Here is a 17,584-nt window from a genome sequence, read left to right as displayed (position 1 = left end):
AACAAGGCAATTCTAAGTGTATATTCTCATAAGAAGACAATCATTTTGTGAACATCTGTAAAAACAAAAACAAATTCCCATTGAAAGTATTCAGTATTCGTGGGGTTTTTGCCAGCAACATGACTCATTGATTCTTTCTTTTCTTTATTTGGTGTTTAACATCGTTTTCAACCGTTCAAGGTTATATCACGATGGGGAAAGGGGGGAGATGGGATAGAGCCACTTGTCAATTGTTTCTTGTTCACAAAAGCACTAATCAAAAATTTGCTCCAGGGGCTTGCAACGTAGTACAATATATTACCTTACTGGGAGAATGCAAGTTTCCAGTACAAAGGACTTAACATTTCTTACATACTGCTTGACTAAAATCTTTACAAAAATTGACTATATTCTATACAAGAAACACTCAACTAGGGTAAAAGGAGAAACAGAATCCGTTAGTCGCCTCTTCAATCAATCAATCAATCAATATGAAGCTTATATCGCGCGTATTCCGTGGGTACAGTTCTAAGCGCAGGGATTTATTTAAAAAAAAAATTTTTTTTATGCAATTTATATCGCGCACATATTCAAGGCGCAGGGATTTATTTATGCCGTGTGAGATGGAATTTTTTACACAATACATCACGCATTCACATCGGCCAGCAGATCGCAGCCATTTCGGCGCATATCCTACTTTTCACGGCCTATTATTCCAAGTCACACGGGTATTTGGTGGACATATTTAGCTATGCCTATACAATTTTGTCAGGAAAGACCCTTTTGTCAATCGTGGGATCTTTAACGTGCACCCCCAGTGTAGTGTACATGAAGGGACCTCGGTTTTTCGTCTCATCCGAAAGACTAGCACTTGAACCCACCACCTAGGTTAGGAAAGGGGGGAGAAAATAGCGGCCTGACCCAGGGTCGAACATGCAACCTCTCGATTCCGAGCGCAAGTGCGTTAGCACTCGGCCACCCAGTCCCCTCTTACGACATGCTGGGGAGCATCGGGTAAATTCTTTCCCCTAACCCGCGGGGGGGATCACGGTTGATACAAACTGACAATAAAATACGCTTGGCTGTATTATGAAGATTCAGAAATGTCCTGCCGAATCTCAATCACCACAAATGTACATGTATGGGGTAAATCAAACTGATGTGACAAAAAACACGTTAGTGAAGGTCTCACCGAACTGCTAAAAGTCTTACCGGTTTTGGGACCCTCTAAAAATCAGCTGAGTGGGTCCTTGCACCCCCTAAAAATTATACTTAGGGGGTTCCGAAACCATCCAGGGAGCCCGGTCTTAAATGGGAGGGAGTCTTAAAATCAAGGTAAAATGACAGAGGTTATGAACATACAATCTGAGAAAACAGGGTCTTAAAAGAGAGGGAGTCTTGCATTATGTGGTTCTTAAAAAGAGGGTTCCACTGGACATATAAATGTATTCATTAGCAGTCATCGACACATACTACAGTTTTTCTTTATTTGGTGTTTAACGTCGTTATCAACCACGAAGGTTATATCGCGACGGGGAAAGGGGGGAGATAGGATAGAGCCACTTGTCAATTGTTTCTTGTTCACAAAAGCACTAATCAAAAATTTGCTCCAGGGGCTTGCAACGTAGTACATGTACAATGTATTACCTTACTGGGAGAATGCAAGTTTCCAGTACAAAGGACTTTCTTTATTTGGTGTTTAACGTTGTTTTCAACCACGAAGGGTATATCGCGACGGGGAAAGGGGGGAGATGGGATAGAGCCACTTGTCAATTGTTTCTTGTTCACAAAAGCACTAATCAAAAATTTGCTTCAGGGGCTTGCAACGTAGTACAAAGTATTACCTTACTGGGAGAATGCAAGTTTCCAGTACAAAGGACTTAACATTTCTTACATTCTTTCTTTCTTTATTTGGTGTTTAACGTCGTTTTCAACCACGAAGGTTATATCACGACAGGGAAAGGGGGGGGGGGGGGGGGGGGGGGGGAGATGGGATAGAGCCACTTGTTAATTGTTTCTTGTTCACAAAAGCACTAATCAAAAAATTGCTCCAGGGGCTTGCAACGTAGTACAATATATTACCTTACTGGTAGAATGCAAGTTTCCAGTACAAAGGACTTAACATTTCTTACATACTGCTTGACTAAAATCTTTACAAACATTGACTATATTCTATACAAGAAACACTTAACAAGGGTAAAAGGAGAAACAGAATCCGTTAGTCGCCTCTTACGACATGCTGGGGAGCATCGGGTAAATTCTTCCCCCTGACCCGCGGGGGGTATTTCTTACATACTGCTTGACTAAAATCTTTACAAAAATTGACTATATTCTATACAAGAAACACTTAACAAGGGTAAAAAGAGAAACAGAATCCGTTAGTCGCCTCTTACGACATGCTGGGGAGCATCGGATAAATTCTTCCTACTAACCCGCGGGGGGTCATACTACAGTCAGAAATGTATACAAATACACACCCATACATATATACATACATACACACATACATACACACATACATACATACCGCACAAGCCTTTTCTCTGTTCATGTCATATGTTCTTCATAGGACAAGTGGACGTAGCAACTTTCACATCACATACAAATTATAGCCTTAACCTTCACCGGATCACACGTTGCACAGTCCGGATGATGTGGGTCGCGTACGACCCATACTTTCCAAAGAAGGATTCAACGTAAAAAGTATGCCCACGCCATCCGAATAGGGATACACGTTTTGCCGCCTCTTTGCCGAGTATGGGTCGTACACGACCCACACCATCCGAATAAGGATAAACAACGTAAAATTCCTTACGTAATTCCATATGGGTTGTCCACGACCCACATCATCCAGTGTGTAGTTCAAATTACATTATCGTTTATTTGTTTGTTTACAAATATAATCTTTCATAAGTTGGGCAATGGTAAGGCCGTATGGTGATTAGAGATTACATGAAGTCTCAATAAAAACATCCAAATAGTTTCAGAGATAAAGACCACGTTTTGTGAGGCTCTGGGTCGTCCACGACCCACGAAGCACGGTGAAGGATCAAATGTGCCATTCAAAATAATACTGTATAATCTAATGTCTTTCTTTCTTTCTTTATTTGGTGTTTAACGTCGTTTTCAACCACGAAGGTTATATCGCGACGGGGAAAGGGGGGGCCCCCGGGGGGGAGATGGGATAGAGCCACTTAATAATTGTTTCTTGTTCACAAAAGCACAAATAAAAAAATTGCTCCAGGGGCTTGCAACGTAGTACAATATATTACCTTACTGGGAGAATGCAAGTTTCCAGTACAAAGGACTTAACATTTCTTACATACTGCTTGACTAAAATCTTAACAAACATTGACTATATTCTATACAAGAAACACTTAACAAGGGTAAAAGGAGAAACAGAATCCGTTAGTCGCCTCTTACGACATGCTGGCTGGAGCATCGGGTAAATTCTTCCCCCTAACCCGCGGGGGGTATAATCTAATGTTCATTTCAAATGACCAGATTCTGTTAGAAAAGAGTGTCGATTTCTGCATATCATGTCATAGTTATCATACATGTAGCATCTCAGACAGGGTATCTTTCTGTAAAAATAATGGGTTTTACCTATTCCAAGCGTGCTAAAATGTGTCACTTTAATCTTCGCCCGACCGGGTTATCGACTACACACGGAAGACATCGTGGGGGAAACATATGCATATCCTTCTGTAGACCCATGCTTTCCCAAGCAAAAACGTGCACCCCCTTCCGTAGACGCCGTGGTTAAATTTCCACGAGAAGTTATTAAATTAAATTATTAATTTAATTATAAGCGTGCGGACTAAAGTTTTTCAAAAAAGGAAAAACGTGAATACCCTTCTGTACACGTTGTGGGGCCGTGTGGACCCACAGTGACAGTGTTATATATTAATTTTGCTCCACGCGACTTGCTTATTAACTCCAAAATTAAACAGATCGTAGAAAATCAGTGATGTTTACAGTCAATACCTGAAGGTTTGTGACTTCTCTCCGTAGTTTTTATGCAAGTTCCTTCAGTTTGAGAAATATGGGTCTGCACAGCCCCACGATGTAAATTTGACCTTTGTTTTTTTAATTACCTTTCGCTGAAATGTAATGATCTTTTAGGACATAAGAGGTGTCTGAGGCATTCTTTAAAGCTCATTCAAAAAATTCCAACGGGTTTAAGAGATTTGCAATTAAACATCCTTCTGGGTCCACACGGACCCACGAAGGTTAAATTACCAGGCCAGCACGGGAACCTGGCAGCACATTCTGTGCATGCATATTATTTCTTCTCTGCATGAATTAACATGTGCCGCTTCAATCCAAAAGACTGAGTGAACCTTGCATCACACTCTCTGCAGACATGCATCTTTTTTCTCTCTCGAATGTGTTAATGCATGCTGCTTCAAATTCCAGGACTCTAGGAACTTGGCACCACACACTTGACAAGCATGCTTTCTCTCTCCTGTATGTGTTAACCTATGGCGCCTCAAAGCCCTGGGTGTTGTGTACCAAGCACTACACTCTGTACATGTACATCTTTTCTTCCCTGTATGTTCAAACATGTGTCTTTTAAAAGCAACAGACTGTGTAAATTTAGCATCACACTTTGTGCATGCATGGTTTTTCTCTCTTGTATGTGTCAACATATGCTTTTTCAATGTAGAAGACAGTGTGAACTTTGCACCACACTCTGGGCATGCATGTCTTTTCTCTTTTGTATGTCTTAACATGTGTCGCTTCATATCACTGCTCATTTGGAACCTTGCATCACACTCTGTACATGCATGGTCTTTCTTCCCCATATGTGTTAACGTGTGTTTCCACAAGTTACCACTTTGTATGAACTTGGCACCACACACTGTGCACACATACTTTCTCTCACCTGTATGTCTCATCATGTGACATGTTAAATCATGAGTCCTTTTGAATCTAGCGCCACACTTTGTACACGCATGTTTCTTCTCCTCTGAATGTATAACCATGTGTCGCTTTAAATCACTACACCTGCCAAACCTAGCACCACATACTGTACATGCGTGATCTTTCTTCCCTGTATGTGTTAACATGTGATCCTTTAAAGAAGATGACCGTGTAAACATAGCGCCACACTCCTCACACATATACGTTTTCTTCCCTGCATGCTTTTTCATTTTTGAATGTGTTAACATGTGTCGCTTTACATTAGCAGCACTTATGAACCTAGCACCACACTCTGTGCATGCATGCTTTTTTGTGATCTCGCCTGTAGGTGTTGATATGGGTTTTGTCAAAGTACCAGACACTTCCGACCTAGCTGCGGTATTTGCACATGCAACCTTTTTAGTTCCTGTGTGTTTTAACATGTGCTGCTTCAAAGTACTAGGGAGTGTGAACGTAGCGCAACACTTTCTGCATGCATGCTTTTTCTCTGCTGAATGTGTAATCATTTGTTTCTTATTAGTAGCAGATCTTGGCAACCTGGCACCGCAATTTGTACGAGCAAGACTGTTCTCTCCTGTTAGCGAATGCTTTTTCTTTCCTCTGTGGATGGACATGTGTTTTTTTAGATGACTAGACTGTGTGAACCTTGCACCACACTCTGAACATGCATGCGTTTTCTCTCGTGTATGTGTCAACGTGTGTCGCTTCAAATTACCAGGCATTGTGAACCTTGCATCACACTCTGTGCATTTATGCTTTTTCTCTACCGTACTTGCATGTGTCAACATGTGCTGCTTCAAAGCACAAGCCCTGGTGAAACTGGCACCACACTCTGTGCATGCATGCTTTTTCTTTTTTGAATGTGTTAAAATGTGTCGCTTTACATTAGCAGCACTTGTGAACCTACCACCACACTCTGTGCATGCATACCTTTTTGGGATCTCACCTGTAAGTGTTGATATGGATTGTGTCAAAGTACCAGACACTTCTGATCTAGCTGTGGTATTTGCACATGCAACCTTTTTAGTTCCTGTGTGTTTTGACATGTGTTGCTTCAAAGTACTAGGGAGTGTGAACGTAGCGCAACACTTTCTGCATGCATGCTTTTTCTCTGCTGAATGTGTAATCATTTGTTTCTTATTACTATTAGTACATGTAGCAGATCTTGGCAACCTGGCATAGCAATCTGTACGAGCAAGACTGTTCTCTCCTGTTAGCGAATGCTTTTTCTTTCTTCTGTGGATGGACATGTGTTTTTTCAAATGACTAGACTGTGTGAACCTTGCACCACACTCTGAACATGCATGCGTTTTCTCTCGTGTATGTGTCAACATGTGTCGCTTCAAATTACCAGGCATTGTGAACCTTGCATCACACTCTGTGCATTCATGCTTTTTCTCTACCGTACTTGCATGTGTCAACATGTGCTGCTTCAAAGCACAAGCCCTGGTGAAACTGGCACCACACTCTGTGCATGCATGCTTTTTCTTTTTTGAATGTGTTAAAATGTGTCGCTTTACATTAGCAGCACTTGTGAACCTACCACCACACTCTGTGCATGCATACCTTTTTGGGATCTCACCTGTAAGTGTTGATATGGATTGTGTCAAAGTACCAGACACTTCTGATCTAGCTGTGGTATTTGCACATGCAACTTTTTTAGTTCCTGTGTGTTTTAACATGTGTTGCTTCAAAGTACTAGGGAGTGTGAACGTAGCGCAACACTTTCTGCATGCATGCTTTTTCTCTGCTGAATGTGTAATCATTTGTTTCTTATTACTATTAGTACATGTAGCAGATCTTGGCAACCTGGCACTGCAATCTGTACGAGCAAGACTGTTCTCTCCTGTTAGCGAATGCTTTTTCTTTCCTCTGTGGATGGACATGTGTTTTTTCAAATGACTAGACTGTGTGAACCTTGCACCACACTCTGAACATGCATGCGTTTTCTCTCGTGTATGTGTCAACATGTGTCGCTTCAAATTACCAGGCATTGTGAACCTTGCATCACACTCGGTGCATTCATGCTTTTTCTCTACCGTACCTGCATGTGTCAACATGTGCCGCTTCAAAGCACAAGCCCTGGTGAAACTGGCACCACACTCTGTGCATGGATGTTCACTATATGTTAGCACATGTTGGTTTATATGACCAGACTTTCTGAACCTAGAATCACAATCTACACTATCGTGCACACTAACTGTTGTCTGTGTGTTTGGTGTCGGCATCTCTTCTTCCAGGCAGGTATCACTGTGAGCCTCAACTGTAGTCTGAATGTTGACTTCAATCCGTGTTCCTGGTGTTTGCATATCTTGTACAAGCCAGGTATCACTGTCAGTGTTGACTTTAATCCGTGTTCCTGGAGTTTGCATATCTTGAGCATCCCAAAAATCACTGTGAGCGTCAACTGCAGCTGGATTGTTGACTTCGGTCTGTGTTCCTGGTGTCTGCATATCTTGTACAAGCCAGGTATCACTGTCAGTGTTGACTTCAGGCTGTGTTTCTGGTGCCTGTATCTCTTGTAATATACAGATACAGGTATCACTGAGAGTGTTGACTTCGGTCTGTGTTTCTGGTGTTTGCATATCTTGTACAAGACAGGTGTCATTGTAAGTATTTAGTGCAGTCTGTTTTTTTTGTGTCTGTATCTCTTGTTTCAGCAACACTTCACTGTGCAAACTAAATGCAGTCTTTGTTTCTGCTGTCTGTATCTCTTGTTTCAGCCAGGAATCAGTGTTAGTGTTGACTGCAGTCTTTGTTTCTGCTGTCTGCATCTCTTGTTTCAGCCAGGTATCACTGTGAGTGTTGACTGCAGCTTGTCCATCCAATGTCAGTACCAGAGGAATACTAGCTGTGTTCTCTGTGGCCACATCCACCCTGACCTGCACTGCAAAAGAAAGCCAAAATTGAGGTCAGTCGGTCAGTCAGTCGTCTCTGGCAAACTGATTCAATGGTCTCTTGTTTCCTGCCTACAACAGATCCAGCCTTCTTGACTAGCTTTTCTAGCCTCTCACTATCCTGTTTACTAAGGTTACCTCCCCCCCCCCAGCACACACATGCATATGTCAACACGCTACCAACAGTGGACAGATAGAACATCTGCAGGATGTCATTACGAACAGAGAACGATCTAAGCTTTCTTAGACAGTACATGCGCGTGTGCGCTTTCTTCAAGATTTGGTCAGTGTTGGCATGCCAAGACAGCTTGTTGTCGATTACTACACCTAGGTAGCGATAGCTTTCAACCTGTTCAACTTCAACACCAGCTATCACGATAGGCTTGTGTGCTACCTTTTTTCTTCTAGTGTCAAAAATCATTTCTTTAGTTTTTCCTGTGTTCAAGTCCAGGTAATTCTCGTCGCACCAGTCCACAAAGCTGCTAACTTCTTGTCTGTAGTGTGTGTCATTGTCGTCAGTAATCTGTCCTGTAAGTCCAGTATCGTCAGCAAATTTGTTAATGAAGCACGACCCGTGAGAACTCCTGCAGTCAGCAGTATACAGGGAGAACAGAAAAGGTGACAATACTGTTCCCTGCGGAGCTCCTGTGTTGGTATTCAGTACACTAGATAGCACGGTCTGCGGAGCACCGGTGTTTGTGATTGGGCCATTAGATGGTACTGTACCAGCCCTAACAAACTGGGGTCGGTTGGTCAGATAGTCTGTGACCCACAATACAGTTGGAACGCTAATTTTCATCTTCAGTAGCTTTTTAGCAAGAAGGTGAGGCTGTATCGTATTGAACGCGCTAGAAAAGTAAAAAATCATCAGTCTAACACATGCTCCAGGTTTATCCAGATGAGAATAGATACTGTGCAACACATGTAAAACGGCATCCTCAACACTTCTACCCTTTCTATAGGCAAACTGCCACGGATCCATAAACTCCGCGGTAAGCACCTGAAGCTTCACTAATACAAGTCGCTCAAGAACCTTCATGACAGCAGAAGTTAATGCTACAGGTCGCAGGTCGTTCATCACTTTGACCGGGGTTTTCGTTGGAACTGGGACGATGCAAGATGTTTTCCAAAGGGATGGGATTTTTGACTGTGACTATTCTATTCTCATATATTTTATGTAAACGTTTTGTGTACCCTAGAAACATTTAAAACAAAAAATAAAAACACACACGCATACAATTGTTTAACTATGGTATACAACTTACAAGACACACAAAAACACCACCTCATTACCCGTCCCAACATAGGCCAATTGGTCCGAAGGGGACGTACAAAAAATCAACTATTAGACCAGCTTATCCCTAAACAGATCTCTCTAACAGTGTATCACACACACACACACACACACACACACACACACACACACACACACACACACACACACACACACACTTTGTCCATCAGTATCGCAGATGTGCAAACCCTTGTGAAGCTTGCAAGTGTAAGAATTTAGAATTTTTTTGAATTTTCAGCGTTGCAAATGGTGTTGAAGTGTAGCATTGTCTAAAATATATTTGCACATCCTTATCTATGCTATCTCGAACAAGAATATAATATTTTTTTAAGTGTATTTATAAAGCAGCAAAATAATAATGCCTTTTGGAGAGTGTCTGCAGTTCTAATCTTCAGTTTGGACAGTGTTTTATGACCCATATCCTGACCGCTACACAGAGTGAGAAGCAGAAAAGAGTACATTTAGCAAGTCTTACAGACAAGAAAGTGAGAACTGTTGCATGCTTGTGATTATTTGTTTGAGCGTAGCAATTTTAAGTTCGGCATAACAGCGTAGCAGTTTTTCTTAAAACATAGCATGCTATGCCGAAAGAGTAACAGTAAGCAGCTCTGCTGTCACTCTTTGACTCTCAAGCTGGTTCCCCTGTAGCTAGACACAGACCTGGGAACCCCTGTTTTGCATTTGGAGTATTCTCATGGAGACTTGGTGTATTTTCAAAAAAACTTAGAACGTACTTCGCACAGCATTTCAACATCCATGATTCAAACATGTTTCACGCGCGTCCGTCACACCGCTAATTAAGTTTACCACTATGTTTAAAGCAAATGCTTCTATCAATGTTAACAGAAAAAAACGGTAATCATGTGTCAAAATACTGGATCGGCTTTGGGATGAGCTTGCGAAGAAAAGTAGCCTGGGAATTTCTCATGTTTTTTTATCTCCACTGACCGTACAGCTCGTATTCCAGATAATCATGCGTACGAAATACGGCAAAATCGTATGGGTTAGCAGGTCTGTAGAAAGAAGTCACTGGAACAATAACTGAACAAGAATCAGAGCAAGCAATCTGCATGTAACGCACATGATTATAGCAAAGTAAATGAGTTGCATGGATGTTGCATTTGTTCCTTATTGTGTCTGAGTGTTTGTGTTAGCCTTACCTGCTGGCTGCGGTTCAGCCACGTACCAACACTGCAGTGCCTCTCCTGCCACATCGATCTCTATCTTGAAGGCTGATGGAACTGCTGCGTTCCTGTCCTCCATGTTGAAGTTAACAGGCACAGTCTGTGGCCGTTCAGTCTTGTGCCCTTGTGGTCCCCGAGTGTTTCAAGTGTTGACGATCCCTGACTTATTACAGCTTGAGACGTTGAGGTTCATAACTGTGTGAAAGAGAAGGTGTTGACAGTTCAAGGCGTTGACAGTCCATGACTGATTATAGCACTGACGATCCCATTTGATCCCTGTGCAAAGCGCTGACAGGGGGACTGTTCACAATTTAACGTGTTGACGGGTCGTGACTGTTCAAGGCGTAATGTTGCTGTAGAAAAACAAGAGATTCAGCACTTGTATAAAAAATAGGGTTGAAGCATAAAATAAGGATTCCATATCTTAATTTAAAGAACCATACAAAACCGAGTGGCTTTAAATGAGTTCTTTTTTGTTTTAGTACTATCTTGTGAATTCGTTAAAAGGGTTAAGTGCTATCATTTTCGCTCTACCCTAGAATGGTTTTGAGTAATATAACAAAAATTGGGTACATTTTAACCTTGAAAGAACAACCAAACTGACCTGTGCAGGGTGCACGTTTATTTAAAACAAGAAGGGCAAAGCCCATACGACTCACATGCTTGACCTAATAACTAAACCTAGCAATGACATCATACACTAAGAACTGCTTTACACATTTTTCCTACCAAAATACATGTGACCTTGACCCAAGGTCAAGGTCATCCAAGGTCATGCAACACAAAGCTGTTAATTCAAGACATAGGAAGTACAATGGTGCTTATTGGCTCTTTCTACCATGAGATATGGTCACTTTTAGTGGTTCACTACCTTATTTTGGTCACATTTCATAAGGGTCAAAGTGACCTTGACCTTGATCATATGTGACCAAATGTGTCTCATGATGAAAGCATAACACGTGCCCCACATAATTTTTAAGTTTGAAACAGTTATCTTCCATAGTTCAGGGTCAAGGTCACTTCAAAATATGTATACAATCCAACTTTGAAGAGCTCCTGTGACCTTGACCTTGAAGCAAGGTAAACCAAACTGGTATCAAAAGATGGGGCTTACTTTGCCCTATATATCATATATAGGTGAGGTATTCAATCTCAAAAACTTCAGAGAAAATGGGAAAAATGGGAAAAATAGCTGTTTTTTAGACAACATTTATGGCCCCTGCGACCTTGACCTTGAAGCAAGGTCAAGATGCTATGTATGTTTTTTGGGGCCTTGTCATCATACACCATCTTGCCAAATTTGGTACTGATAGACTGAATAGTGTCCAAGAAATATCCAACGTTAAAGTTTTCCGGACGGACGGACGACTCGGGTGAGTACATAGACTCACTTTTGCTTCGCATGTGAGTCAAAAAGCAAGAGAATTCCATCCTATATATTAAAATGTGACATTGAGCGTTTGGCTTTCGGGTATTCGAATGTGAAGGTTTTTACTCTTGATTGATGAAAATGTATGTGTACAGGGCTGAAACTGCGTTAGCTGAAAACAAGCCAGTTTAACAGAAGATATAACTACTGTAATCGTTCTGAAAAACTGTTCCTATTGTGCGTTATATATAAAAGTTGCCTATTTCTTTTGTAAATATTTACAAACATCCTCCATCTGCTCCTTGGCCAGACTATGCTAATCTCTGATAGATACTATCACTGAGTGATACTGTATGTTGCTTTTACTTTATGCTCCACTCTTGTGAATAAACCTGTAGAATAGATAATTATATTTGTCTGATGTTCTACAGATGCGGCTGAGAGTGTGAACTTTGCTATAGCCTAGCTCTGATCATCAATATCATTATAAACAAACACATGCAGCTATCGGGAGGACGTCAGCCAAAATCAACTTCAGCCTGAATTTATCTCTGCAAATTTCAAACGGTACAATTATCTTGAGGGAAAAAAGCATGTCAAGATCTTGCAACTGAAGCAGATTTGTCATGTAATTCGATTGAGTTTACCCCAAATTCGATTTATTCATTACAAATTAGAGTCAAAGGCCAAACTTTGATCAGCAGCACTTTGAGGGGAGGTAAATAGTATTAAGTTTGTGTGAGATAAACAAAGCCGGCCGGCTGACGTCATCCCTACAGCTGCAAGTACAAGAGACAATATTAGTATCCGATATTATTACAGAGATGATATTTTATGTGTATTGGACGGAAATAAACCATGCGCACTGGCTACACGCACTCAGAGTGTGTACAGGGGTCAGAATCTTGTATACACTCCGGCGTTAACTTCCGGTCGTGAAGCGAATTCGCCATCAGAGCAGTTGATTATAAGAGTACAAAGAAACGAAAACAATCTGATGCTGCACGGCCTTTGCTGTAACATAGATTACATTCTCGGGGTGTACTTATAAGACCAAAAACTGAACCCTCAGATGTAGATAACATTCTTGGGGTCTACTTAAAAGACCAGACACTGAACCGCATCAACACTCGGAGCGTCATTCGACACCATTTTGCGAAGGAACACTTCACTTTTAATTCATACGCTGGGAACAAACACAGACAAAAACAAACACACACACACACAAGGAACTGATGCTTCACGGCAGTTTACTGTCGGTGTTTGGGACACACTTGGAGTGTGTATCAACCTAAAAACGGTTGTGTACTACTGTATGTGAATGTACATTTTTTTTGCCAACCCTCAACACTCCGAAAAAGAGATAGCGGAAGTCCACACGTCAGACTGATTTTTCATTGTCTACTTCCTAACGACTTGGTTAGGGGGAATTTCATTGGCTACAGATTTGTAACAGAACTTCTGATTGTTGGAGTGTATACAGACCCATCAAGTCATGTATACACTCGGAGTGCATATAGATTTGGCACCTGAACCATGACGCTGGAAGTGGGAGACACCATGACGGAACATAAACTGAGCTGTTTACGATATATTAAAAGTATTATGGCGGTGGGTAATCTTGAACTTTAATGTGTAAGAGGGGCGCAGTGGCGTGGAGGTAAGACGTCGGCCTCCTAATCGAGAGGTCCTGAGTTCGAATCCCGGTCGCTGCCGCCTGGTGGGTTAAGACTAAGAGTGGAGATTTTCCCCATCTCCCAGGTCAACTTATGTACGGACCTGCTAGTGTCTTAACCCCCTTCGTGTGTACACGCAAGCACAAGACCAAGTGCGCACGAAAAGATCCTGTAATCCAAATCAGAGTTTGGTGGCTTATAGAAACACGAAAATACCCAGCATGCCTCCCCCAAAATCGGCGTATGGCTGCCTGAATGGTGGGGTAAAAATGGTCATACACGTAAAGATCCACTCGTGCTGAAAACATGAGTGTACGTGGGAGTCTAAACCCATGAACGAAGAAAAAGGAGGAAGAAGTGTGTTACTGTTAAATTCATAGCTTAGAATTCAGAGGCACGTAACTTTGTAAGCCTCCAAATTTGCAGAACCTACACTTGTAAGTACAGCAGTCCCTGCAATGTACGGCCCCCGGCGTGAGCGGCCACCTGACATGTACGGACACATTTGCTCAGCACGGAGTGTTTTCCTTCTAATTCTATATTTGTCCCCCCCCCCCTTAAACGGCCACCTGCATAACGTGGACCCGGACACTAATTTTCGGTCCCAACAGCAGGTCATACCTCCAATGTACGGACAGACCATCGTCAAATTTTCACAGCAACAAATTCGATAACAGAGCAGTCCGGCTCTTGGTACAAAGGTCACAGCCACAAAGGCGAGATGAAAGTCACTGTAAACTTGAGTGATGGGGGGGGGGGGGGGTAGTTTTGGTCCGAGCAGCATGGCTAATCGACTCCTGGTACACAGGTCAAAGCAAAGGTGTCAGACTCTTTTTTTCCTGAGCCTTGACCATTGAGACGAATAGCCGGTTACCTCATAGATCTTTTCACTCTTCATTTGTTTTGTTTCATTGATCATGCAGTCCCCCCCCCCCCCCCCATACACACACACAATGTCGGTGTCAAAAGTTAGACTCGACCACTTGGCTTTTGTCTCTCACTGAGTGGACAGGACAGCTTAACAAATTAATTAATTATGCTTAAGTTTGGAGCTCAATCCGTCAATCAATTCCACGAGAGTTCTTTGACTTTGGCTTGTTAAAGTTGTTTAGTACAGGGACTTGTATTAAAAACAAGTAAAGAATGCCACTGAATTCTGAGCTATGAATTTAACGAATACCAGACGTTTCGCACCTTTGACGGTTCGCACTTCGGACGATTCGCACTTAATCTACAATTTGGACATGACGTTTCGCACTTTTTTTGTCTTTTCGCACATTTTACTTATGACGTTTCGCACTTTTCAGAATGACGTTTCGTACTTTTTTCCAAGATGTGCGAAACGTCATTGCCAAGAGGTGCGAAACGTCATTGTCATATATATTTGAAAGTGGGAACTTCGGAAGCAAAGTTGCCGATATGTGTGTGTGTTTCTTAGTTTGTAGAGAATAATATAGGTCCCTGGTAGAAAGAGAGAGAGAGAGAGAGAGAGAGAAAGAGAGAGAGAAAGCGGAGAGAGAGAGAGAGTGTGTGTGTGTGTGTGTGTGTGTGTGTGTGTGTGTGTGTGTGCCTCTGTGTGTGTGTGCGTGCGCGCGTGTTACTCTGTATTTAAATACTGGTCTGTTATTTTTCACCCAATACAGATAGCGCACTGAGTCGCCACTCACTGCCTTTACAAAAAATACTGCCGATAGGAGAAACGCTTGAAAAAGGAAGGGTGGCGCGTTCATGAGTGATTGTGCAATTTCTCACTTGAGCCGGCTGAGGGAGTGTTAGTGAGGATAATTGGCTTGATAATTTTAGCTACTTGGCCAGTTGGGGAAATTGCATGTTGTTTTTCAATATCTATTTTTAGTTTTAAATTTGTAAAGAGCTTATATTTATATTCAGTGATCGCGCTAGATATCTTTCAAACCGGTATGACATCATGAGCGGCACAATGCTCTCACGAAAATCAACCTGCCAATGCAACCAGTCAAATGCAAACATTGACTAAATCAATGTTTATCAATGCCATCGACACGCAGACGTTTTCTGTGGAATAAATTCGGGTTATCCTCCCCCCCCCCCCCCCCCCTGGTTGTCAAAAAAAGTGTTGACGCGCAGAGCCGATGTCAAAATCACCGAGTCAGTGACTTGCTATGCCATCGTAGCATCATCAGGCGGTTGACGTAGCCTACTAGGCCGTGAAGCACTTTCAGTTTCAGTGTCTGACAATTAGGGGCTTTTCCGACCTCTTGGAGGCAGAAACGACAGCAATGATCTTTGCTTCATGGTTATGATTATTCAGAAACTAAGGGGGGGGGGGGGGGGGGGAGTTTACGTCCTCTCACTGAGGTAGCTATGACCTGCCTCAAATATTATGTGAGCCGGCAAAGAGCGGATCTGGTGTGCGTAGGTGATTTTCCAGTATGATCGCATGCCGGCTTTAGCAGTTCTGCTATTTTGACGTCATTTTTGACGTTTCGTTAACACGACCTTGCGACACCAAGCCTCATCAATTTGTTTTCCATGAGACATTGGTAGCATTGTATCAACATGACACCTGTCACAACAAGCCATGCAATTCTCTCTCTCTCTCTCTCTAAAGATGATTTCAGCCTGTTGTAACAAACTAACACTCTACTCTGAGAAGAAAAAAAAATCATTGTGTTCAAAATAGATCGAGACAGCAGCAACTAGCTAGCTGCATGCGCTGAGTCACTGAGAGAATTGTTACACAGTGTATTGCCCCCATCCCCCCAAGATTTCCCCTGAAAAAGACCTTGCTTTTTCACATATATATACCTTATTCATGACCTGTGAAAAGGTTTTACTTTTTTGTGCCAGTCGAAGGGTTGCCATTTCAAGAACGAGGCAGCTCGTTTCCGGAAATGCAGCTCGTTTCCGGAAATGCGGCGCTTTTTTGGAAATCAAATGAGGTTTCGGGAAATCCCGATTATTCCAACTCTGTCCCGGATTCTTACTTTGCGCCCAACAACAACACCAAAATCGCTCACCTATGACTATGGCGATTCGCACCTTATTATGCTGACGATTCGAACTTTTTCCTTGTGACGATTCGCACCTATCACTATGACGATTCGCACCTGATGCTGACGGTTCGAACTTTTTCCTTGTGACGATTCGCACAAGTGCGAATCGTCAAAGTGCGAAACGGCGAAAGTGCGAAACGTCTGTATACCGAATTTAACACACTAAAGTTAAGATTAACGCACGGTTATTTCATGGGCTCAGCAAACGACTTGCTCTGATCAGCCAATAAAAGTCATTCTGGCTTACAAAGTTACATACCCTTCGTTTCTGCTTTCGACGTATTCGACGTAACATGACGGCGAAACAGAGTCTTAGAGTGCTCGCCCTTCACTGCAACGCCTTTTTGCCTCAAACTATCAAAAGAAAGAAAACGACGTACAACAAATTATGGAATCCCCACTGCACTGTAACTTTTGCTACATACGACTGATCAGACCCATACTGGAATACGGCAATATCATCTGGTCGCCCTCCCTGAAGAAAGACGCCATGCTCATCGAGAGCATTCAAAGAAGAGCCACAAAAATGGTCCCTGAACTCAAGGAGAAGGAGTACGAAGACCGCCTGAGGGCCCTGAACCTCCCAAGCCTGACGTATAGAAGACTGAGAGGGGACCTCATTGAGGCGTACAAACTGACCCACGGAATGTACAATGTGGACAGTGAAACTCTGCTCCCAAAGTGCAAGAACGACCGAACAAGAGGCCACCAATACAAGCTGGAAAAAAGAGCATCCCGCCTGGATATCAAAAAAAACTTTTTTGGGCTGAGAGTAGTCGGGAACTGGAACAGCTTACCAGAGTATGTAGTCAACGCCCCGTCCGTGAACAGTTTCAAAGGAAGGCTTGATAGAAACCTGAGAGAGCACCAATATAGTATCGAATTCCCGCTGACTACCTCCAGTCAAGACACCCAAGAAGTGGGTGGAACGAATACCCAAGAGCTGCGACACAAAGACCCACTATAGGCCCTTGGCCTCGGATGGAAAAACAAGTGTATGCAAGTGTATGCAAGTGTAAGTGTAAGTGTATACAAATAAAATATACATGATAAGCAATGTATGGTTACGGTTGATTCATATAACTGACGTGACGTGACGTGTAAAAAAGAAAAATTAATTAGAAAAAAACACAGTAAACACCAAGTTCCAAAGACTTTCGGGCCACGCCCTTCTTCAGTGAAATGAATGAGAATGTAAAAAAGAAAACTGACGCATACACAAAC

The 17,584-nt window shown here is 42.3% G+C and overlaps 2 long non-coding RNA genes across 2 annotated transcripts; both read right to left on the bottom strand.

The window, feature by feature from the left end:
- Positions 1-4,328, bottom strand: LOC138974175 (uncharacterized). Its single transcript, XR_011458335.1, has 2 exons — positions 1,627-4,328; positions 1-301 (listed from the first exon to the last, which is right to left on the bottom strand). It is a non-coding gene; the product is annotated as an uncharacterized lncRNA (long non-coding RNA).
- A 662-nt stretch (positions 4,329-4,990) lies between these two features.
- Positions 4,991-16,666, bottom strand: LOC138974176 (uncharacterized). Its single transcript, XR_011458336.1, has 3 exons — positions 16,620-16,666; positions 10,257-10,633; positions 4,991-7,792 (listed from the first exon to the last, which is right to left on the bottom strand). It is a non-coding gene; the product is annotated as an uncharacterized lncRNA (long non-coding RNA).
- Positions 16,667-17,584: the final 918 nt, after the last annotated feature.

Source organism: Littorina saxatilis, linkage group LG8 (genome assembly GCF_037325665.1).
Source record: "Littorina saxatilis isolate snail1 linkage group LG8, US_GU_Lsax_2.0, whole genome shotgun sequence".
NCBI lineage: Eukaryota > Metazoa > Mollusca > Gastropoda > Littorinimorpha > Littorinidae > Littorina > Littorina saxatilis.
This window is presented reverse-complemented; position numbering and strand designations above follow the sequence as displayed.